Genomic DNA, 25514 nt, shown 5'->3' with positions numbered 1-25514 from the left:
AGCTGTGCCTTGCATAAAGACTCCCTTGAGACTAGAGCACCATCAAACAAAAGCAAATGCCTCTCTCTATTCTTCTTAACAAGGGAAAAATGCTTTGGCAATGTCAGAAATTAAGTAATACTGTGCCCAGGAAAAAAATCCCTTTTTAAGGCCATTAAATACAAATTGCACTAAATGTTGTTAGTTTAAAATTTCAATTAGCACCTAAATTTGCCATCAGCTTAGTCCAAGTCATCTCCCTGAACCAAGATTCTTCAATGTTTGACTATTTGCTTAAATACTATGGAAGACAGAAGCAATTTATTAACATAATCCCATTTTAATATGATGACTTATCATTCTTCCTAGAAAAAGTGGATGGGATTTGTCAGAGTAATTATATTCCAACCATGATAAACAGGGATGGGAGTGCTTTTTGGCATCCCTAACATCACATGACTCACAGGTTCTTCTGGTCCTGAAAACACTCTTGTTTCTAACAGTTTCTTCAAACTCTAGCCCCTATAGTGTACAGGGTTGCCATGGATGCTATGGAATCAAAAAGGATTTTCCCAGCTCCTACCACAGGATAGCACTAGAGAGGGTTCATATTGTAAGTATCAATTAAGAGGAAGAATACCAACAGGGCAAGGAATGGAGAGATAGAGGTGACTAGAAGGAATTACTGGAACCAAGAGGAAATTGTAGAAAATAAATTCATCCAAGAGAATGAATAAGGCTGAGATGAGAGGAAAGATAAATAAATAAAAAAGACTACAGGTGTAGAACTAGAAGAGACTTAAAATGTCATTTAATCAAAGCCTTCCTTTTATAGAAAAAGAAACTGAGGGCAAGAGAATTTAAGTTATTTGCCCAAAGACACACAGATAGTAAATGTCAATTTTCAAATTTGAACCCTTAACTAAGAATCCAGTATCCTTTCTACCAAACCAGTGGTCAAGGAATCTAAGATAGGAGATCACTATCTACTCAAACAGAGTTTTTTAGAGAGAGTAGAATCTCAGACTTGGAAGGGATCTTGAAACCTTTCTATTCCAAACTATATCTGAAAAAGGACACTCTCTAGTATAACTTTACCAAGTTGTTATTCACTTTTTTACCTGAACATGTTTTGGAGGGACACTCCACTTTTGGATTTAATACCCAGCTCTTTCACTTATTACCTGTGTGACCTCAAAAATAAATACTTTAACTACTAAGGATCTCAGTTTCCTCAACTAAAAATGAGGGAGCTGGACTAGAAGATTTCTAAGTACTTTCAAGCTCAACATTTATAATGCTAATCTATGATCCCAGAGATCTGGACTCAGAGAATTTCTGCTCCATGGCTTTTTTGGGACGGGATGGAAATAGTATATTTATACTTTCCTTGGAAATATGTTGATGAAAAGGAAAAATGGCTTTGGGTTGTGCTTTTTTTTTTAATTTGCCAATCCTTGATTTCCTTTTTCTTCCTGACTTCCTTGTTTCCTTCCTTCCTTCCTTCTTTCTTCTCTTCCTTTTTTCCTTGTTTTCCTTTCTTCCTTCTTTCCTTTTCTTCTCTCCCTGCCTCAGTCTCTTTCTTCCTTCCCTCCCTTCTTTCCCTCCTCTCTCCCTTCTTTTGTTCCTTTCATCCTTCCCTCTCTTTCTCCCTTTCTAATTCTTTCTTTTCTGCTGACTTGGCCATCTTGTTGCTCCAGTTTATTTTAATGCAACTATAGACTGAGTTTTAGCTCTTTTCAAACTGTTAGCCAAAGCCCAACTGTCCTATCATGCAAAGGGGAATAGACTCTCTAGCTTTTTCTTACCTCCATCCCTAACTGCAATAGCTATATCCCTTCCCCCACCCCCATTTTGTCTTCTCTCTCCAACAGCAGATTCAGAGAGTAAAGCCAGCCCCCACCCCAACTCACACAGTGCCCTTCAGCCCTTGGCAGCCACAGTGGAACACAGGGAAAGAGACATCCAGCTTCCGAACTTTTTTCAATCATCATGTCTCATTTAGTCTAGTCCCTTGTTAGCCATTGACCCTTCGTACTATAGGTGAAAGAGACATCAGTCCAGAGAACATATCTGAAATCCCTTTTTTTCCCATCTCAGTCTAAAGCAAGCTTACCACATCAGTGTATATACGTGCATATATATATATTTCTGTGTGTGTGTCTGTGTCCACAAAGAAAAGGTATTTGGGTTAAGGATTCTCCATCTCATTCACTGCTACCCTTTGTCTCTCTGCTTTAAAATTCCTCTTACAAATGGTGTATAACAATAAAATTAAGTGGAGCCAATCACAAAAGCTTCATGCTAGAAATGGAAACTCACAGCCTAGATATTTTGGGAACTATTCAAGATTCATTTTCAGAGTACTACCAGTGTACCAAAAAAAAAAAAGGAAAAAAGAAAAAAAGAGTTGGAGCTTTCCTCTCTTCAGGGAAAGTATGCTATTGTACTCTTTTTAAAACCATCATGTAGGTTTTACAGGCAGGATGTTCTCTGTTCTCTGCTGTTGACTGTTTTTTTTTCAGGCTTTGACAGAGATAATTTAAATAATGATCTGTTTGGGAGAATTAATTCACCAGCCTCCAGCATGATCCATTTCCAAGTCTGCCTGAGATCTGCAATGGGCGATACAAGTGCATTTCCTGATGGGAATACATTTCTCTGAATGAGTTTCGTTTTCCTTTTTTTTTTCCCTCCTTCATGTAAGCCTTAGGAAACTTTCCATTTTTCTAAAACAAATGAAACTGGATACAGTGAAGCCTTCCAGAAACCAAGAGAGGCTCTTCCCCAGACTCTTTTCCTTGAAATCCCATCATTCCTTCTATTCCTCACTGATTTTAGGGGACTGAACAGCCTGCTGAATTTTCATAACAATTCATGGCTACCAGTGTAGTTTTTCCTATTCCAAGTGGGTTTGTTAAGCCTAGATGTATATCAGCTTGCAAAGAGGTCTCAAGAATCCATGCATAAAATTTCTTTAAGTTTTTTTTTTTTTTTAAGCCTGTTTAAAATCCCTGCTGTCACATAGCCATCCTTTATGTTTCCTGCTGACTGGCTTTTTGCAGCAAATTAATATGTGAACAGCATAGGTTTTTTCTGCAGTATGACTTTTGAACTTATAAACACTTGGCATCCTTGCATCTTAGGCAAGGAACAACAATACAGAGAACACATTCACCCCACTTTGAAGTAGACACAACTATTATCTCCATTTGATCTACATTGTTTAATACAAATATTTAAAGAATATTTCTTCCAAAGGTGTGAAGCTCTATGAAGATATTTAAATGGAGATCTAATGGAAATTTGATGCCTTCTCTGAAGTACAGGCTATCCTCCCAAACCTTCTTCATGCCCCTGCTCTATAAAAATAGTAGCACTTGTCATAGAGAAGAGGTGAGAAAATGATGCACTTTCCTCTCTTTTTTGTGCAAAGGTGGTGAACATTATGGGTAGAATGTTGCATTTATTGCCAGATCTTTGATATATTGGTTAATTTTGCTTAACTATCTTTCTACCCTTTTTAAAAAAGTTTTGTTTTATTTTGTTTTGTTTTAATTTCTGGAGTGCAATTTGACGCTATGCCTAAAGAGATACAAAACTGCAATACTTGTTGATTCAACAAAACTACACTAGAACTGTATGCCAAAGAGATTATTGAGAGGAAAAAGAAAATCCAATACATACATAAATAAAAATATACATATATGCACACACACACAAACACCCCCACATATATATGTATATATTTAATAAATATAAATTTTATTAAAAAATTTATGGGGACAAAAATTGGAAATTGAGTGAAAATTGAAAGTTGCCTATCAATTGGGAAATGGCTGAACAAATTGTGGCATATGATTGTGCTGGTATACTATTAAATATAAAAAAAATTAAGAGAAGATTGGTTCAGAAAGACCTGGAAGGACTTATATGAACTGATCCAAATGAAGAGAGCAGAATCAGGAGAGTAGTATGCACTGTAACAATATTGTACAATGATCAATTATGAATGACTTGTTATTCTCAGCAATACAATGATCTAAGACAATTCCAAAGGATTTATGATGAAAAATACTATTCATCTCCAGAGAAAGAAATAATGAAAGTCTGAATTGAGACTGAAAGATTTTTTTTTAACTTTTTTTTTACTTTTCTTGGGTTATTTTACTTTATGGCTTCTGTTACAACCTGACTAACATGGAAATACATTTTGCATGACTGCACATGTATAGTCTACATCAAATTGCTTGCCCTCTCTGGGAACAATGAGGGAAGTGGGGGGGGAGATAGTTTGGAACTTAAATTTTTTAAAATGAATGTTAAAAAATTGTTTTTATATATATTTGGAAAATTGTTTAAAGTTTTTTAATATTTTAAAATCATTTAACATTTTAATATTCGTTTTATTTAAAAAATTAAATTTATATATAATATATATTTAAATAAAATTTTTAAAATTTTTAAAATAAAAATTTAATTTAAATATTTCATTACAAAGAATGTTGTCTAGGCGGAAGGGTTCTGAGTATGATAAAAAAAAGCAAAGAATGATAAACTTTAAAAAACCCAATTCCTTACATTCTAATAGCAATTATATAATTTAAATAGCAACTATAATATTGTAATTTAAATAGCAATTATAATTTTCCAAACACTTTCATTGTTATTGTCTCATGGAAACTTTACCACTCATCTCCCTTTGAGGTAGGTATTATTTGTCCTATTAGGCACTTGACAAAAAACTCAAGTACTAGAATTTAGTTTAATTTAAATTTGATAAATATTTTTGAGGACCTATTTTGTCAAGGAATTATGTTAGGAACAGAGGATTTAAGGGCAAAGGTAAGATAGCTCATGCCTTCAAGCAATTTATTTATTCTGTTGGTCATAAGTAAGGGCACGAAGCTCAATGATCAATGTAGCTTCTACTTCTTTTGTATAGAGCTTCAAGATTTGCAAACAAATTTGTGGATATTATCTAGTTTGATCTCCAAAACAACCCTGGAATGTAGATGGTGGTTGTTATCCTTCATTAACAAAGAGGACCAAAAATGGCATCATTAAGTTAGTCATGTTATAACATCTTCGATTGTGGCTGATCAAGCTAAGATGAGCTCAAAAAGCTCAATCAGAGCATTGGTCCTGGAGTCAGGAGTATCTGAGTTGAAATCCAGCCTCAGACACTTAATAATTGCTTAGCTGTGTGACTTTGAGCAAGTCACTTAACCCCATTACCTTAAATAAAATTAAAAAAATAAAGCTCTATCAGATGTGTAGCACAATTAGTCCATATGGACATTTGGGGTGAAGATACCTCTAAATTTGTGCTTCTCACATTTCTTTTGAGGTAGTGCAATTTTGCTTTGCTCATAGAGTACAGTACCTTTTTTGATGTGGACTTGCCATGCTGGGAAATCCTTTACCAATATCTCCCATTCCACACAATTTGAAAACTGAAAATTATATGCTATTATCATCCCCATTTTACAGATGAGGAAATAGAGGCTGAGAAAGATTAAGTGAGTTGTCCACTGTCATGAAGTCTATGAATGTCTGAGGTAAGACTTAGAAATTGGGTTTTCCTGACCCCAAATTCAATACTCTATCCATTACATACATCACTTAGGCCATGGATGAATTCAAAATAGTTTTATAATAAAGGAGGTAGGTACAAAGGCATAACAGTTACCTTCTGCTCTGAAATCCTTGATTCTATTCAAATCTTTATCATTTCATTGGGGGAAAGCCTCCTTAGAGTCATCAAGGATATAATCTCCACAATCCTGGCAACCAGAGGCTTCAGCTTGAACATTGATTTGAACTTTTTACCTCTATCTTTTTTTTTTTAAATTTGTTTCATCCAATTTTGAGTTTCTCTCCTTCTCTTCTTCCAACTCATTGCTGAAACTGGTGATAAGGACATGATCAAAAAAGAAAAACAGAGAGGAGAAGGAAAGGAAAAAACAGGAGGGTTAGATCATTTTTCACAGGGAATCCAGCCCTGAATGAAAAAGCAGTTTATATACTTTTAGCTGTGGTAGCCTTTGGAGTTGACTTGCCTTCCTCCAGAAAAAAAATAAAAGCAGTTCCCAGTAGCCCGTGGAGCACATGATTCAACAACATCCATGCTTCTGTTTAAAACTCAAGGGTATAACCACCTTTTCCACCTGAGTTGTTAGCTTTTAAAAATACTTTAAAACCAATCAGACACTAAATTGCATCTGAAGAGCTATTTCAATTATATTATGGAGGCAGCTCCTCAGCAACTGAAGTATTTAAGAGCAACAAAAATTAATGTGCATTTTAATACTGATTTTCTGGGCATAATGCACTTTGTAATTCATTTAAATGTATTCTGTGAAGTTTTATTCTGTCTTAAGGCACAGCAGCAGTTCTTGACTCATCATAAAAATACCCCTTTTAGAAAAAGTTTTCTTTTTGAAGAGTATTTAAAACTTAACAAAATCAACTGAAGGGAAAAAAAAAAACCATAATTGACTGGAGTCAGATTATAAATTTGTCCTCTCCCCTGAATAACATAACTCAAAAGCACTCATGTGGAGTGATCCTTACCCCTCAAGGAGACAATCCTTGGTGTGGATCACGCCAAATAAAAAAATTCCATCTGAAATTGCCTTTTTTTCTTTTGTCCCCCTACTGCCGATATTGCCATTATGCATTCTCTCTAGGAGCGCCAGTGTTTATCTGAAGTTACTGATTTGACAGATAAATCCAGTAGAATTAGTGGCTCCATGGATGGTCTGTTTTAAAACCGAGTTAATCAAACATAAACGTTTTGCCCCAGAGCAATCGCGAGCGGTACATATGTCGAAAGCACAAAGGAAGTCGAGTCGATGAAGAAAACAGCTGCATCTGCTCAGCAGTTGCCAAAGCACCAAGGTTAAATGTGGGTGAGGGAAAAAGAGTACGGGGGTGGGGAGACAGGAGAGGGAAATGCAAACGTCCCCAGTGGTCCGGAGCTTTAGCCAGACCTTAGCCACCCCACCTTGGCTTCTAACCAGAAATTAGGGGGAGCGGATTTAGAACTGGGCAGCCATGAGATGGTCCAGTTGGAAAAAAGCTTGCGATCCCCCTCTCATTTTACCAGTGAGTGCACCTGAAGCCCAACCAAATGAAATGACTCGCCCTAAGATCGCACAGCTGAGAAAGGGTAACCAAGCCTGTGACCCCCGACTTTCTGACACCCAGTTCAATCCCCTATGGACTAGCTTAGGTAGAGAGAAAGTGACTGATCCCAGGTTTCCCATCTGCAACGAGCAGATCTTCCCCTGCACCTACAAGCTGTTATTCTGATTCCCTTCTAAACCAGAAACATTTAACACAGTTGTTGGGGGGTGGGAGGGGTGGAGGGGGAGGGAGATTGTTTTTGGTTTTTTGGAATTTACAGATTTTTTTTCCTTATCTGCTTTAAAATAGTGTCAGGAAATTAACCCACTGAAATCATTTCTGGGCTTAATATTATTTTAAAATTTTAATCGGTCACTTTTATTAGAATTAGATCACAAAATGTATTGCATTTAAAAGCATGTGAGGTCTGTGAGGTCAAGGATTATTTCAGATTTGTTTTAGCATCTCCGGTACCTAGTACAGAGTAGGAATAGGGAGACTGGAATATGAACTTCATTTCTATAATAACTTTCAGGAAAGGAAATGTTTTCTAATGTAGGCTGCAACTTTTATTCTTTGTATGAAGCACTGAGAAATTAAATGATTTTTTAAAGATCACTCAGAGATAAGACTTGATCCCAGGTCCTTCTGGCTTCTAGGACACTACATTCAAGCTGCCTCTCTGGAACATAGTGGGTACTTTCTAGAAGCTTTTTTTTTAAATGAATAGATTTGAAGTCAGTGATCATCAATTCAACTTCCAACTGCTACTTACTAACACTATGCCCTTTGGCAAGCTACATATGCCCAAGAGGGCACTCAGTTTTCCTATTTGTAAAATGAGATTATTGACTGTAAAGTCTTTTCTAGTTTTAAATCTTATGATCTATTCAAGCCCCATTCATATCTTCTCTGAATATATTCCTATATTAAAGGCAACACTTTCTCCTCTAAAGCCTGAGCCCCTGAGCTCAAAAAACAGATGCTGTCTGTTGGACTTCTTTCTGAGAGTCTCCCCTTTCTTGGTTCTTCTCCTTCTTTAAATAACATTGGTTCCTGGGTAATGAGATATCAATGAACCAGATACAGGATTCTTTACTATCAATATATGTGTACATACTTAAAGTATGTATATACACATACATGTTTATGTGTATATAAATATGGAAACATATATATATACATATATATACATACATATTTAAAGCCACATAAGACCTTAGCAATATATGTCTGGGGTTTAGTTGGACCAAATATCTTGGAAGAAAATATGATTATGTTATTATTATTCTAACAACAAACTTAGCTGGGATCACTCACCCTCCAGTCTGGAAGAGATCTAATAGCTTAAGTATACCAAATAAATTCTCCTGGGCTAATCCATAGGAGCCCTTTAGATCCTAGCTCTACCAAGCAATGGGTAAACTCCTTTGCTTCCTTACAAAAAAGTGTACAATATGTAAAACAAAATCATTACAGCATCCTCCAGACTACTGCTCTCTGGTCCCAAAAGGATGCCCTTCTTCCCTAAAAAATCATGGTCTTTAGCCATGACCCAATCCCAGGTACACACTGGCCATTATACCTCACTTTCTAGTCTCTAAAGGGAGGCTTTCCACAAGGAGGCTATTGATTCTGGCTCTGAGCTGTATATAGTGGATGCTTTGATTTAAATACCCTCTTATATTCCTGACAAAACCAAGGAACAGAGAGAGCTATTTATAAGTGTTCTGGTGGCAATTTCACCAGAAAGGAGGTGAGGCTGGTTTTTGATTTACGCCTTTCCAGCCAGCTGTCCCCCATCATCTTGCACATGCTGGCATGGCATTTCCCTCCAGCCAATTTAATTCTAAAAAGTTTTGTTTCTTTCACGCCTAGATGAAAAGTATGTCTTGACTTAAATCATTCCTTTCCCTCCCCCCACAAAATAGAAGCTTCAGGGGGGCTGTTTAATTTTTTACTCACATGCCTTATTAAGCTTTTGAAACATATAATATAGACTTCTTTCCACAAAACCTTTGGGTCCTAGAATGTCAAGATTTTTTTTCAATTGAAGAAGAATTAGGAGAACTGGAAGCTTGAGTATTTAGTTGTTGGGGTGGGTGGGGGTTAAATAAATTCCTTCCTTCTATTTTACTCCATATTTTAAAGGCTGAGGAACATTAACATTTATGTGATAGTATCAGCAGATTTTTAAAGATCTAATGGTCAATGCAAAATTCTTATAATTACTTAAGCTCAGTTGGGAGCTAAGGTATTTTGCTGTATCAAAAGGTCGACAATATTGTTTGCACATACAAATTCCCTCCACCAGCAAAGACAACAACAGTTCCACACCTTTGTAGACAGTTTAATGAGTTGCAGTGGCCAAAATAAAATCACCACATGGTGGCCAGTCCTTTGATGGAGAGTCTCTCCCAACCTAGCTAGGCTGGTCCTCAGACAACAGATGCACCAAACCTCACCAGATACAAAGTCTTTTTATGTTGGTACAATTTGGAAGATGTTGCATTCCACTAGCATACCTGTCAATGGAGTTAACTCACTACTCACATTGCCAAGAATGAATGATTTCAAAAGCATATACTAAGCTTTTACCATCTGCCAAGGACTACGCTAAAAAAATAGAATAGAAAAGATAGTCCCTGCTCATATTCCAGTAAGGGAGACAACACATATAGACAAATTGAGATGAGAAATGTAGCTCTATCAAGAGAACACAGGCTGAGGATAGGTCTTGTTGTTTGTCCTAAATCCAATCTTTTAAACTCTTTGGGCATCAATATTTCTATTCACCTGTCTTAATAATACATCATAAAAATAGATGACCTCCTCCATGTGAAAATTAATGTGTGATTTGAAGAGCTATTCAAGCTGATGCTTTTATAATGTTTTATAGTTTCAAAGAGCCTTACATGCATTATCTAATCGGATTCTCACAAATAACTGACATTTATATAGGAGTTCCCTGAAGACTCACTATAGTTTTAAGATTTAATTAGACTAAAACTGGATTAGGGTTTTTAAAATGCTCCATCCAGACCAATGAGGTCTGGAAAGTACTATACATACATTATCTCCTTTGATCCTCATGATTACTATGAGGTAGGTACTACAGAAATTATTAAATTCATTTATTCATTTTTAAAATGAGGAAACACTTGAATGGCCCAGAGCTCCACAGTGTTTTTTTTTCTTTTAATTTGCAGGTCTTGTTCTTTTACATATACATACAGCACTAATAAGCTAGAATTTCTTCTTAACAGCAAAGAGAAAAAGTTACAATAGAAGAGGAAGGCTTTCGTAGTTTTATTGGAAAGACTAGGTTTGGGTGAAGCAAAATGCTCCTTGAAAAATACCTTCTCCACTTCCCAGTTCCATTGCCCTGTTTGTGTATATATGAATAGCCAGGAGAACCTATGTATCCCTATCACATTGAAATGCATCAGCAAATCAATGCCATACTGGCATTTTCTGCCTTCACAAAGGGTCCACCAGATCATTATTTCAGCTTTATCTCTGCAGTCACCTCATTACCACCAAGTTTCTGTGTTTCTTAAGTCTGGTCTGTTTAATCCATTACATTCCAAATTGTTCATTACTCAGGTGAATTTTTCTGCTTTTGGTTTTTGGTGAAAGCTTCTAGTGTGCTGCTTCCTCCATAATTCAAGTCCTGGATTCTTCCTCCATCACTAGCTGATTATCACTTGTAAAGACTAATGGGGTTTTTTAAAATTATTATTACCACTGATGTGTACCAATCCTAGATAATTAGTAATTCACTTTTTTGTCAGATACTATCACATACCATGGACTCAATTACACTAGAAATACTGATGTCTCTGACCTGTAGCTCTTTAAAATTGGGAATCTCATTAGATGGTATCACCCAGTATTATGAAACCAACTCTACTTGTAGAAGCATGGTTCACCTAATCAATAAAAGGAAGTTTTAATAAAGGCTCTTAGAAAATAAAATTGAAGTCACAATTGAGTTCATAGTAAGGACATCCTCTAATAAGCAATCCTTTTCCTAAGGATGTGCATAGACTATCAGTCAGCCATTGTCATGACTGGTCAGGACTCCTAGCGTTTTTTTATTTCCCACAATTCCTTGGCAGTTCTGTCCCTCCCTATGATATTCCATTTGCTGTTCTTTATTGTTCCCAACAATTATCATTGCTTTCCATCAAAACTCCTCCAGACACTAATATATTGTTGGTGTAGCTGTGAACTGATCTAACCCTTCAGAGAACACTTTGGAATTATGCCCAAAGGGCAATAAAATATGCATATCCTTTTATCCAGTAATACCACTACTGGGTCTATACCCTGAAGTGATCATGAAAAAAGGTAAAAACCATCACTTGTACAAAAATATTCATAGCAGCTCTGTTTGTGGTAGCTAAGAATTGGAAATAGAGTGAATGTCCATCAATTGGAGAATGGTTGAGCAAATCATGCTATATGTATGTGATAGAACACTATTATTCTATTAGAAACCAGGAGGGATGGGAATTCAGGGAAGCCTGGAAGGATTTGCATGAACTAACTGATGCTGAGTGAGATGAGCAGAACCAAAAGAACATTGTATACCCTAACAGCAACATGGGGCTAATGATGAACCTTAATGGACTTGTTCATTCCATCATTACAATAATCAGGGACAAATTTAGGGTACCTGCAATGGAGAATACCATCTGTATCCAAAGAAACAATTGTGGAGTTTGAACAAAGACCAAAGACTATTTCCTTTAATTTTTAAAAAGGTTATCTTATGCATTATGTAATTTTGCTATGTCTTATATCTTAAATATAAAAACTCCTCCAGAAACTTCCTGAAATTTCTAGCATATGACATGGGGAGTTAGGCCCTGCCAGGGCACCTCCTCTGTTTCTGCACTACTACCAGCAGATTACATAAGGCATGACTCTTCAAGCACAATCATTTAAGTTAAAGGTATACCTTCTCTTTTGTAGGTACTCCATCGTGGGTTCTTTCAATAGTTTCTTCCCTGTTCTAATGACCTCTGCCTTTGTAAAAATTTTCTCAAGGATCTGAAACATGAACTCTTCCAAACTCCAAATAGGTCCCAGTAGCCAATTCATATTCAGACATAGTGACTATAAACCTTCATTTCAGTTTTCCTTGAAACACTAAGAGGGTAGATCTATATCTGTGTAAGCAATTCACACACTAGAATTAGGATCTAATTAAACACCCTATCTTCTCTCCAAAGTATCTCGTAAACTTCTGCAAAGCTCCCTGAAGAAATTGGATGATATTATTCATATTGCCCTAGGCTACTAAGCAGTTTTCCGCACTCACCCATGAATGGAGGAAGTTTTTACCATTATTTGGCAATACTGACCATTGGAAAAATAGAGAAATAAAAGAAATGGTCATCATCAGGTAAATCTCAACACCTACCCAATGAAAAAATTGTCAGTTCCTGCAAATTACTCCAAATGTAATGTTTATATATTCATATAAATGCATTCACATAATAACATGTGTATATAATATGAAATGTTCAAGAACAGCAAATTCAAATAGTCAATCTTGTGAGCTCTCTATTATTTCTATGCCTTTCTGGCTATAACTTGGTTCTTGGTGACCATAAACACTCACTACCTGGATAAAATACATGTTACCCTCTAATCACTAGATATATGGTATGGGTACCTCTTCTGTCATTCATTTTGAAAGGTCCTTTTTTTGTTCTTTTCCTATAATCACTGGGGGAAAATGACTGTATTAAGAGCTTTCAGTGTATGAAAACTACAGGTTATCAGAATTATCTGCTGTCACCATATGGGGCCACTTTTGCTCTGACATCTGTAGAATATCATGAATAGACTGAAAAGAAGTGATTTTCAATCTTACCTTTGCTCTTCTGTTCGGATAAGAATTTTCTTCTGGTTAAATGAGGTCTTATATATTCTCTAGGGTTGAAGCCAGATCCACCCTCTTCTTAATCAGAATCTTGCCCTAGGTCATTTCCAGACTAGTACTCTATAAAGGTGATTTTGTCTTCAATTTTTGCCCTAACCTTAACAGAGCTTAATCTTTTGACTTTCTTGTATTAACACACTCACTTTGTATTACAATCAGTTGGCTGATAGGAACTTCTGTGGGTCCATTCTCAGGTCATGTAGGATGAAACGTTCCTTTTCCCATCTTCATTATAGGAATCTGTTTCTGGCATATTCTTTAAATATATATATATATATATATATATATGTATATATATATATATATTTAATATTTATATAATTAAAAATATAATATATATACATACATATACATTGTGTGTATGTATCATAGATTACCTGAAAGAGGGGTCTTAGGCAGGAATTTGCTGAAAGGATTCTCACAAAAGTTATGCCTAACTCAGATATAGGGACCACTAAACTCTACATAAAGATCCCTACAGATCATATATTAACATATATTAACATATCATCTATTCTATTTTATATTTTATTTTGTTAAATATTTCCCAATTAGATTTTGTCCTGTTTCTGTCCATATTGGTAGTATTTACAGACCTCACTTTTCTGTTATCCAGGACTTTGAATAATATTTGATATTCTCATTTTCTAATTCCACTATACATCTATTTCTTGAGAATATGAACCACAACTGGGCACTGGAAATTCTTTTATGGAATCTTGCAAAGTATGACTTTGAATTTAGGGCTCTTATACCAAGATGGGAAGATAAAGATAGGAATATTCCTCTCAAAAATACTATACAGGGTGAGGAACCAGAGGCAGAGCAGAAAGAAATTCAGATATGGAAACAAACGTTCATGACTATGAGACTATGAGACTGTGTGCCTCCTTTGAGAAAAGAATTATGTTGTGAAGCCCAGAAGCTAGTCCCTCACTATTGTCAGCAGATTAATTTCTCTCAGTCTTATTGAATCAATGGTGAATCAGGATCACAAAATCATAGATTTAAGTTGAAGGGAGTCTTAGAGACCATGGGGTCTGACCTCATTTTCAACTGTGGAAATTGAGGTTGAGAGATTTTTCAAGGTCCCAGAGTCAACCTATTTCACATGTGAACTTGAATTCAGGCCATCTGGGTTTCAGAGCCAGCTCCTTTGCATCTAGCATACTACCTTTTTTGATTCATATATTATTTCTGCAGAAATATTCCATACCCTTCAACTCTGAAGGCAGAACTCAACCCAATATATTACTTATGTACAATGGACCCATTTGTAAACATTCTGCCTGAAATTTCAGAAGGGTCAGTTGAGACATATACAAATAACATGTATGGGGATTCAACAGCTAAATATCCCATGGATCTGAGGAAAATATTCTTTTTTATTGCCTGAAAAAGTTCAGCAATCCATTTAGATAAACCATGGTACATTGATCTAGTATATACACCAAAACATAATAAAATACTTAATGATTGTAGTTGTATTAGCTTTATCCAAAAGATATGACCAAGTATACATTGTACCCATATTCAGAATGCTCTTCCCATTATCCTTTATCCTAATTCTAAAAAACACTAAAGATCCAGTTTGTATTGTATTGTATTGTATTGTATTGTATTGTATTGCATTGTATTGTATTGTATTGTATCTATATTGTAGCCTCTATCATGCTAGTTAATATACTTGAAATAAATTGAAGAGGGTGGCATTAAAAATGTTAATTGTCTTCAACCACCAATAGTTGAGTTACTGGCCCAATTTGCCACATTTTTCAGGCATAAAGAATAAGAGTGGTCCTTCTTAAGACAGAGAAGGTAAATGAACCCTTGCTTTTGTTTTTTTTTTTTTTGTTTGTTTGTTTGTTTGTTTTCATTTTTTTTGTTATGGCCACCTGGCTAAGCCAAGAGCTGGACTTCAAGTCAGGTTAATATGATTAATGACCTGAAGTCAGAATGATGTGATCAAATTTGATTTCAGATTCTCACCAGCTGTGTGACCCTGGGCAAACCACACACACACACACACACACACACACACACACACACACACACACACACACACACAAAAACCTTTGCTTGCCTCAGTTTCTTCATCTGTAAAATGGATTACTATAAGGATCAAAAGCAAAATTCGAAAAGCACTTTGCAAACATTAATGTACTACAAAAACACTATTATTTGACATTAATAAATATTTGTTAGGTTAAAAGTTAGCCTTGAAATGCTGTTTTACCATGAATTAGTCTGGTAGTCACCTGACTGATAGTAAAGATTGTTCCTTGTTTTAAATATCCTCTTTCTCTTTTTTTTTGATCCTCAATAACATTCCACATGATTAAGTTGGCCTCTGAAGAGAGAATGACTAAGGCATTTAAATATTCATCTTTTCCTCTCTCTTGCCTTGAATACCAAGAGCTTTGGACCACTCCTGCTTTTTTAATGCATGTTTTCTTTTTTGATTCACTGAGCACATAGCTATTTGTTTTAACACAGGCTTATGAAAGCAGGGTCTAAAATTAGAAATAACAATGAAGTCACTCCAACACATTGCAAAGTGGTTCTTTCAGAAATTCAGGGGAAATAACAGCATTTTCTCTTCTTTTCCATCACATGCTGCTGCTGCTGATCCTGCTACCCTGGTCACAGTCATGTAAGTGTCTCATTGGGCTCTTAATTTGAATGGGCTATTCATTTTGCCTTTGAAAGGAGGAAAGCCTAGGTATGATGTTCATTAACCACAGGAGAAGAGAAATTCTTACATTGAAAGACTTGCTTTGGCATGGGAAGTATTTTATGTACCAGTGCAGTCCACATAAGCCAACAATTCAAATAAAGAGAGGTTGTTGGTGACAATTGAAAGAGAATGGAGAATTTCCCCAGCACCTCATACAGAGATCGATTAACCAGTTCTGAACTTGCTTCTCCAAAGCAGAAAAATTAATGAATATATATAGGGAAGTTCATTAGAGGAGAGTGGAACTTCTTGGTTTATGCAGATTGTCAGGCACCCCAACTATTCAAAGCTTTCATTTTTTTTCTCTTCTCCCTTAGTACCCATCTCCAATCACTAGTTCTTAGTTGCTTTCAACTGTCAGACATAGAGTTGCTCCCAGACTGTACATCATTAAAGTACATTGTCAAACCTGTATACCAGTATCTGGCAACTTGATCTCAAAGCCCTTAGTGGTAATAGCCTATGTAGTCTTCTTTACTATTCTATAGAAATATATATGTGTGTGAAGGTATATACACACATAAAAACATCCATTCGTGTCTGTGTGTGTGTGTGTGTGTGTGTGTGTGTGTGTGTGTGTGTGCATAGATACTGCCTCCTCCATTCAAAAATGGAAGTTCTCCAAATATAGGGACTATTTTACTACTATATTTGTATCTGTCAGCATTTTGCAGAGACTGACACATAGGAATCACTCAACAAATTTTTGTTCATTGATTGATTTTCTGAGATTTCCAAAGAAGCCTGGGAATAATGCCCATTCTACTTTTCTCCCAACTAAAACTTTGCAAATATTAAGCTCTTAGCCTTTACCAGATAATGCATTAAACAACTTACAAATATTATATCATTTGTTCCTCACAACCCATTTCAAAGATGAAAAACTGAGGAAGATTGAGATTAAATAAGGCACAGTTTTAAATAGCTAGTGTCCAAGGTGTCAGTAGTACTCAGCTTTTCAGGACTCTAGGAAAACTATGCTGGAGCAGGGAAGGAGATCATCATTCTGAAAGTCTGAATTTTCTCTGATAGGGAAGGGAATAAAGGCTGAGCCAGAACTAGGATTTGCACTCAGAGTTTCGTCCTAGGCCTGAGATTTACTCCAGGGCAGGTGACTGTATTTATACTCTTCCAAAAAAGAGGGCAGGGTGAAGCCTTGTTGGAAGAAGGCAGGATGAAGCCTCTACCTTATGACAAGGTAGAGATGGTGATGGGCTGAGTGAGAGTGAGATCAGGAAAAAATTCCTGCAGAGAGAGAGAGAAACTCATTTCTATGATGTATATAATCCTATATAAGCTAAAGTCAAAAGGGTGACAGAAGAGGAATAAAAGATCAACCCCCTGGACTCTTTCACTCTAGCCATTCTTCCTTCCTGTTTTCAATATTCTTAGGAATGTGAGAATGGGGATAAGAATAGCAAGAGATCCTAATCCTCAAACCTCCTGAATAAAGCTAAGCTGGGTACCTGGGAATAAGGGAGGATATTAGAAGGAACGTGTCCCATTACCCAGCAGCATGGTCTTCCAGCCTATTTAGTCTGCATACTCTGCCAGGATTGCCCCTACTAGCGATGGAGAGGCTTGGCAGAAGAAAAGGACAACACTAGAAGAGAAGACATTCCAAGGTTTGACTAAAGCAAGGCTCTTTCCCCCTGGAACTGGATGGGCAGTGAGGAGGAGGGAGGAGGATACAGATTCCCCAGGCAGGGTTAGACAGGGAACACAGGGTTGTCCCCAGATAATGTGCAAACATGTGCTTCCTTCTGCACCTCCTCCTCCTCCAGAACCCCATGTTAAGGGCAAAGCTATATATATGCTTAGTAGGATGAAGCAGATGCCCCCCACCACCTGTTCTAAGACTCACTCATCTCTAAGAGAGATATTCAGATGGGCATCAGAACAAGCCTACATGAAGATGAAGATGGTAGTGTCTAAGGAGAGAGGCACCTAAGTGGAAAAAGGTGCCTTGCCTTCCCTGCCTCCCATGCAAAAACATGCTCCTTGTGGCTTTATCGGCACCTAGTTAGCAAAAATCATAATTTAAAATAGGAAACCACTGACCTATAGATCTCACTTTTGTTTCTAAACAGAGAAAGATATATGTGTGGATGTGTATGTGTGTGTGTGTGTGTATACATAAACTTGTTATATATGTTTGTATATATGTGTATGATATCTATGTGCCATGTATATGCATGTACCTTATATGTTTTATATAATAGTGTGTAATGTATGTGTGTGTATATGTATGAATCCCGTACTTCATCTTCCATTCAGTTCTCCTAGGAAATCAGGAATCAGGAAGATTTGAATTCAAATCTGGCCCCAGATGTTTACTAGCTGTGTGATACTGAACAAATCACTTCACCTTTACCTGCCTCAGTTCCTTCCTCAGTAAAATGGAAATAATGATAGCATGTCCTTCCCAAGGATGTCATAAGATTCCAAAGAGATAATAACTGCAAAATGTTGGCATATAGGACATCTATATAAATGGTAGCTAACCTCCTCATCATTATTAATTATTATATGATTTCATGCCTCAAAACTCAATTGAGTTATCTGTGTTCTTCCAGTTACTAAATCCAATGATCTTTTCCCCCAATCCTCAGCCTTCTTGACCTACTGGAGCAGTGGGGGTGGAAGACTTCAGGAGAGGTTAAATCATGCAGGAGATGGCAGTGGAGACACAGTTTGCCACACCTCCCCCTCCTGCATTCTCTCTCTTCCCCAAGGTTTTTTTTTTTTTTCTGGCATTCCTCTAATCTGGTTTTCCTCCTGCCTCTCTGGTTTACCTCTCTTTCCCATTCTCCTTTGTGGCATCAAATTACATCCTCCACCTTCAACCATGGTAGATTCCCCAAGGCTCTGTCCTGGTTTCTTTTCTCTCAACCCCTTTCTCACATATCTTATCACTTCCCAAGCATTGTTATACCACAATACAAATGACCAGCAGAATAAGGCATGAGGAGAAATCACATTCCTCTTCTGAGAGTATCACCAGCTAGATAGCACCATGGATAGAGACAGGACCAAGAGTCAGGAATACTTGAACTCAAATTCCCTTCAGGCACTTACTAACTGTGTGACTCTAGGCAAGTCAATCAACCTCTGTTGGCATCAGTTCCTTCATCTGAAAAAATGGAGCTGACAATAGCACCTACTTCCAAGAATTTTGTGAAGATAAAATGAAATAATAATTGCAAAGTACTTAACACAGTAACCAGCACATGTTGTTCTTCAGATGTTTCAGGCAGAACCCCATTTGGAGTTTTCTTTTTTAATTTAAATTATTTTTTTTTGGTGTTTGCATGGCAATGGGGTTAAGTGACTTGCCCAAGGTCACACAGATAGGTGATTATTTAGTGTCTGAGGCTGGATTTGAACCCAGGCCCCCCTGACTCATGGTCAGTGCTTTATCCATTGTACCACCTAGCTGCCCCCTTTTGGGGTTCTCTTCACAAAGATATTGGAGTGGTTAAACTATAGATGAGGAAACTGAGGCAAACAGGATTTAGTGAATTGACTGGGGTTATACAGCTAATTCCATGGCTAAGATCAGTTATCAACTCAGGAAGAAGAGTCTTTCTAACTCTACCACTTGATCATCTTCAAGTCAACTATTGCTAGGTGAGAGATCTCACTACTGAAATATAAGTTCCATGGTGGTCAGTCACTATTTCTTACCTAAATCTTGTATCTTCTCCAGTATCAAGCTCCTTACTGAAATATAAGTCCCATAATGGTTACTGACTATTTCTTATCTAAATCATATAATGTCTTCCAATGTCTAGTTCAATATTCTGCATTCTGTAGGCGCTTAATAAATATTTGTTAAACTGAAAGTGTTATAAAATAATAGAGTTTACAATGCCTTTTCTCTTCCCACTAAAAACTACAGTGTCTCTCACCAAAAGGAGGAGCACATTCACTGAGATCTATTTTGCTGTTATTTCTTTTTTTTAAGTTTATCTTAATTTATTTTTTACATTAGGTACTGTTACAACACAGCAGAAGTCTATCCATTCTCATAAATGCTGTTTGGTACACCCATGTATCACAGGCTGGAATGTGACTTACTCCTCAATTTAAAAAATTGTCTTAGCTACCCAAGCCTTACTAATGGCAGGAAGCCTAATTTCCACAAACTGCTGATATCTGAATTTCTTGAAAACATTGATTTCTTCAAAACCCAATGGCTACTTTCCCTACCTTCCTGACCTGATCTTTGTATCTTTCTCCTGGCTGCCTGGAATGCTCTCTCTCCTCACCTCTACCTCCTAGCTTCTCTGACCTCCCCCAGACTTCAAATTCTGCCTTCCACAAGAAATCCTTCCACTCCCCTGTCCAAATTTCAAACACATTGTTAATGTCTTATCTCTGAGATTGTTGCCCATTTACTCTGCATTTATCTTGCACATAGGGGTGTATGGGGTGTTCAGGAAAGACTAGTGCCTTTGTTGTGAGGGTTGCTGAGTCCTCTTTAGGGTTGCTCATCCACCTTTGGTATCCACCTCAGAGAAGTGTGGTAAGGGAGCTTGGTTAGACATTGAAGACTCCAAGGCCATCCATTGCATCCTGGGTCATCACCAGTCCTCCTGGCCTTAGTCTTGCCACTATAATTCAATCATTCTGGAAGATAGAGTGAGGTTGATGACTTTGTGTTACTCTGCCTCACTTAAATGTAATTCACTCACAAGTCATGACCTCCTGATATCCTTGGTCCTCTGAAAATGGAGGACAAACATGTTGCATGTTATGTCTTCCCAAAAGAAGGTAAGCTTCTTGACTGCAAGGACAAAGGTTATGTTGTTCTTTGGACCCCCAGAGCTAAACCCAGGCTCTAACACATGATAAGCTCTTTCTAAATGCTTATTAACTAATTGACTGATTCTTGATCTTGGTCCCTATTAATTTAGGAGGAAGTGGGGGGTTCAGGAAATAAGATTTACCTTCAAGTCACAAAACACTAAATCAACTTCCTTCAAAGAGGATTTAGAAGAGGAATGTGATAGAGCTGAAGTTAGGGACAACTGATTATTAAATATTCAATATGAGCATTTACATTCCAGAAATCTGTAGCAAAAGGTACAAATCAGAGATTTTATTGTTTTATTGAATGGATAGATTTAAGAAAATAATGGAGAGAATACAATAAGGCAAATTAAATTTAAATGGGTATTCAACCCCTTAAATCATTTGCTAAACATTTATTAGCAGATCATAGATTTTGGGACATTGGTTTTCACAATTAAGAGCCCACAAAAGCTGGACACAAGAAAAAACAATTTCTGACAAATAAAAATTAAGATATCATAATTCAATTGGCACAGCCCCAGCCCAGCAGGCCTGCTGGAACCAGGAGCTTGAGCAGCACTGTGGACATATGCTGATGTTGAATTGACAACTACCAAATGTCTGACAAAAGGCTAGAAATTCTTGCCTGGGAGAAAACTGAAAAGAAACCTAGAGATCATGCATTCGAATTTCCTTCATTCCTCACATGATGTCCAAAGACAGCAAATGACCTGACCAAGGTCACATAACCTGTCCTTCATACATTTCCACCATCAAGGAAGAAAGGTAAGAGAGGCAAAATAGGATCTGAACCCAGCTGTTCTGATTCCCAACCCACTGTTCTCTCTGCTATGGGATTATTCAATTAGACTCTTATATATAATTAATATACATTTGGGAAAGGACTCAGCAACAACTGCATTTTGAGAAAATAGTGTGATTGACTGAAGAAAGGCAAGAAAAAAAGCTGCAAGAGAAGAGTATATCTATATGCAATTTAGTTTGAATATCTGATTTAACTATTCTCTAAAATTCTCTGCCAATATGTCATCTGGTATCGTAGATGAGTTTTGATTCTTCAATGCTAAAACAGGATTTTCCAACCAGATTTTCCAAGCTGGAAAGGTTCTAAGGTTCTGAATATAGGTATGGAATGTATGTGTGTGTACATAATATATATATATATATATATATATATATATATATAAAATATTAGCTATCATTTATATGGAGTCAAGCACTCTGCTAAATATGTTATAAAATTATTATGATGATGATCCCCATTTTGTAGTTCAGGAAACTGAGGGAAACAGGTTAAATTATTTGCCTGAGGTTATTACATCTAGTAGCTGTGATACCTAGTTGCCATCTGGTTAGGCATCTAGCTAAGTTTAGAAAGTTTTCCCAAACACACATAGACAAATAACATTGCTTTGGACTCATTTACTTGAAAAACTATTTTCTAAGACAAAGAAAGACTGTAAACTATAAACTGTAAACTTGAAAGTCAATGAAAAGAATGACCTTATAGTGTATGTATGGGGAATCATACTAGCTTTCTGATTCTAAGTCAGGAAAAAAGCCTCTGACAGGGTTAGCTATTGGTAACCAAGAAATACAACTCAAAATAAAAGTGAGGATACTTGGTAGCTTGGGAAACTTTGACTCTAAGTTTCAAGTAGATTGTATTGGGATATCTTAATTTTTATTTGTCAGAAATTGTTTTTTTCTTGTGTCCAGGGTTTATGGGCTCTTAATTGTGAGAACCAATGTTCCAAAATGCATGATCTGCTAATAAATGTTTAGCAAATGATTTAAGGGGGAAAATGTGGTTGAATACCCATTTAAGTTTAATTTGCCTTATTACAGAGTTTCAAAGAGATCCAAAGGAATCAATTAATTAACCAGTCAAGAAATACTTCTTAAAAACCTACTATTTGCTGATCAGTGCAAAGAATGAAACAATCCTTATTCATAAGATTCTATTTTAACAAAAGAAACACAAATACATAGATAAATAGGTACTGTATACAATACAATAATGTAAATATAAAAAGGAATAGTCCTCTAGAAAGGAAACACCCATTCCAGGAAAAAGCTCTGAGAAATGGATAAATCCTATATTGAAAGGAAAAGTCATTGCTGAAAATTTTTCCCTAGTTGTGCAGATCATGTTCAACCTATTGATCTTTTTATAAACTTATTCAGATCTTGTGTATGCCATACTAACAATTCTCTATAAGAGGAAGAGAAAAGGACCATGTAATATGCACTAAGTTCTTTCATGAGGATGTCTACCTTTCCCAAAAAGGCTATAGCAGAAACACCTCTAGTCTTGAAGCTAACAGAATTATTGTAGATTCCACTCTTCTTACAGGGAAGAGGAGGTGGCTCTGCAGCAGTCTCAAGATGAAGCAGGAGAGAGGCACTCCATCCCTTGTGCCCAGGGAGTCATACATTACAGAAAGATTGTAGAATCAGTGGGGCAACATATGACCAAAGGTGACCAGTGGGGAATTTCAACTAGCAGAATCTTCATACCATGCTTTCATATCCAGCAGAGATTATCAACATGGCTATACAGAAACAAGAAGAGAGTAGACGTGTCAAGAGCAAAGCAAGGATATAACCCAACTATATATGAAGGATTTGTGTAATCTCTGAATGTGACTTGTCAACACATATTCCTCATGTGGGCATTTCTCCACATGTACTTCCCATTTATATCCATTCTTTCCACTGATGATATCTATATCGATGAGAGAGTCTGTAGATGAAGGAAATATTTAATTGATTTTTATTTAACTATAGCATTCCAATTGATATCTTTACTTTGAAATTATCATGTCTGAATAATAGATGTTCATAACCTATGGTTTTAGGTAATAGAGATCCACAGAATGCCTTGAACTTGAGATGATCTTATTTGGGAAAATCATATGTAAGTTGGGAGTATTCTCAGATGCTATGTTCATAAATGATTTATTGAAGCTTCTTTTAACATCATTGTTCTTTACTAATGTCCTTCTCCTTTTTCTTTTAATAAAAAAATATAGTTAAGAAATAAGAAAACCTCCACATTGTCTGACAACATATGTCTGCTGTATATCTCTATCAAGAGGAAAGGAATAAGTTTCAATGACAGTCCTCAAGACTGGTCACTATATTGATCAAAGATTTATAATCTTTCAGCACTAATTTTCTTTACATTATTGTGACTATTACTTTAATGCCACTTCTTACTCATAAATCATCTTATTATACCCTGTGCCTAGCATACATTATAAAATTCCATTGCTAGTATTTGACTTTTTGGAAATTGTGGTAAATAGAAGGTTGGACTTGGGAGTCATAAAGATCTGAATTCAAATTTGTCTTCAGATTCTTTGTAACTCTGTCCTTTTAAGCAAGTCACCTAAATTCTCTGTGTCTAAGGTTTCCTCATCTGTAAAATGATGATGATGATAATAATGATATCTACTTCACAGGCTTGCATGAGGATTAAAAGATAATATTTGTAAGGTACTATAAAATGCTAATTGTTATAATTGTCATTACAGCATACATTTAGGATATTTGCACTAATAGATCAACTCAAGGTGGTGTCTTTTCTATTACATATATATATATATATATATTTGTGATAATAGATATTCTTTGCCTATTTATTTTTTCTGAATTAATTGTTAGGCAGAATTCTTTTGTATGATCATGAACTTCATTTAATTGATTCCATGATATTCTAGAAGTAAAATATAGACAATTCTTTTTCCCTTTAGTCTCTCTGTTAGACATCCTCCATGATAGTCATAGTAGTTGAGACTATGTAATAAGGTATATTCCTAAATTGATATTGGCAATCAGAGAATCATCAAATAAAGCTATATCAATGTTGCATTTATCCAGGAAATTTATGAGATTATAACATCAGAATGAGAGATACTTGTTGGACGAGTGTCTTTAAGGCCACATTTAGTTCTACCATATCCATCATATATTTATAATCAACAATGAATACAATATGTGTATGTATTCTGTAAACTTTTTAGTCAATTGTAATTGGATAGTTGTGTAGATGTAGTCTGGCATATGATATATTCTTTGACTATCTTCCCACTTGTTTCTCATTTTCATTCAAAATGACTTCTCTATATACATATAGATAATTCTCATAGTGATTCTATGGAGATGAAAAAATATATAAACGAGTGGGGAGTTGTTGATGCCCTTCTGATAATGCTTTTTTTTAAACTTGAGCTGTTTTTTCTGTTATTTTCATTAAGTATTTTTTCTTTTTTAGATATGCTGAGATAAGATTTCAAAAGTAAACTATCTCTAGAATAGAATTACTCTGTGTGCATTTTGTTTCATTCAATTTTGCCTACTTTCTTGCAAATGAATTTATATACCAAAATGATATTGATCTGGGCTGTCAATTTTGTCTGAAAGAGAAGAATCAAGAAAGAAATGCTGGATTAGGAGACCAGATAATAAATTTAATATTGTGTATATACTAAGTTTGAGTTGTGAGTAGGATAATGGAGAGGACATATGCTTTTGGGAATTAGAAACAACAACCCCCCCAAAAAAAGTAAGAGCTGGAGATACAGATTTTAGAGTTATCTGCATAGAGGAGATTAATGAACCAAATGGAATAGATGTTATTGTAAAGGAAGAGTATGCAAAGAAGTGGTCACAGAATGTCAGAATTGGAAGGCATCTAAGAGCATTTAGTCCCACCCCCACCTGAAGAATAAACAAAATGACCATTTGTTGGGACTCTTTCCCAATAAGAAATCATCTAGGAATGAGTTGAAGACCTCTAGTAAAAAGAACACACTGTATCTAGAGATAACCCATCTTACTTTGGGATAGCCCTTATGTTTAAGAAGTTATTCCTTATAATGAACTTAA

Source organism: Macrotis lagotis, chromosome 7 (genome assembly GCF_037893015.1).
Source record: "Macrotis lagotis isolate mMagLag1 chromosome 7, bilby.v1.9.chrom.fasta, whole genome shotgun sequence".
Taxonomy (NCBI): Eukaryota; Metazoa; Chordata; class Mammalia; order Peramelemorphia; family Peramelidae; genus Macrotis; species Macrotis lagotis.
Note: the sequence above shows the minus strand (reverse complement) of the source record.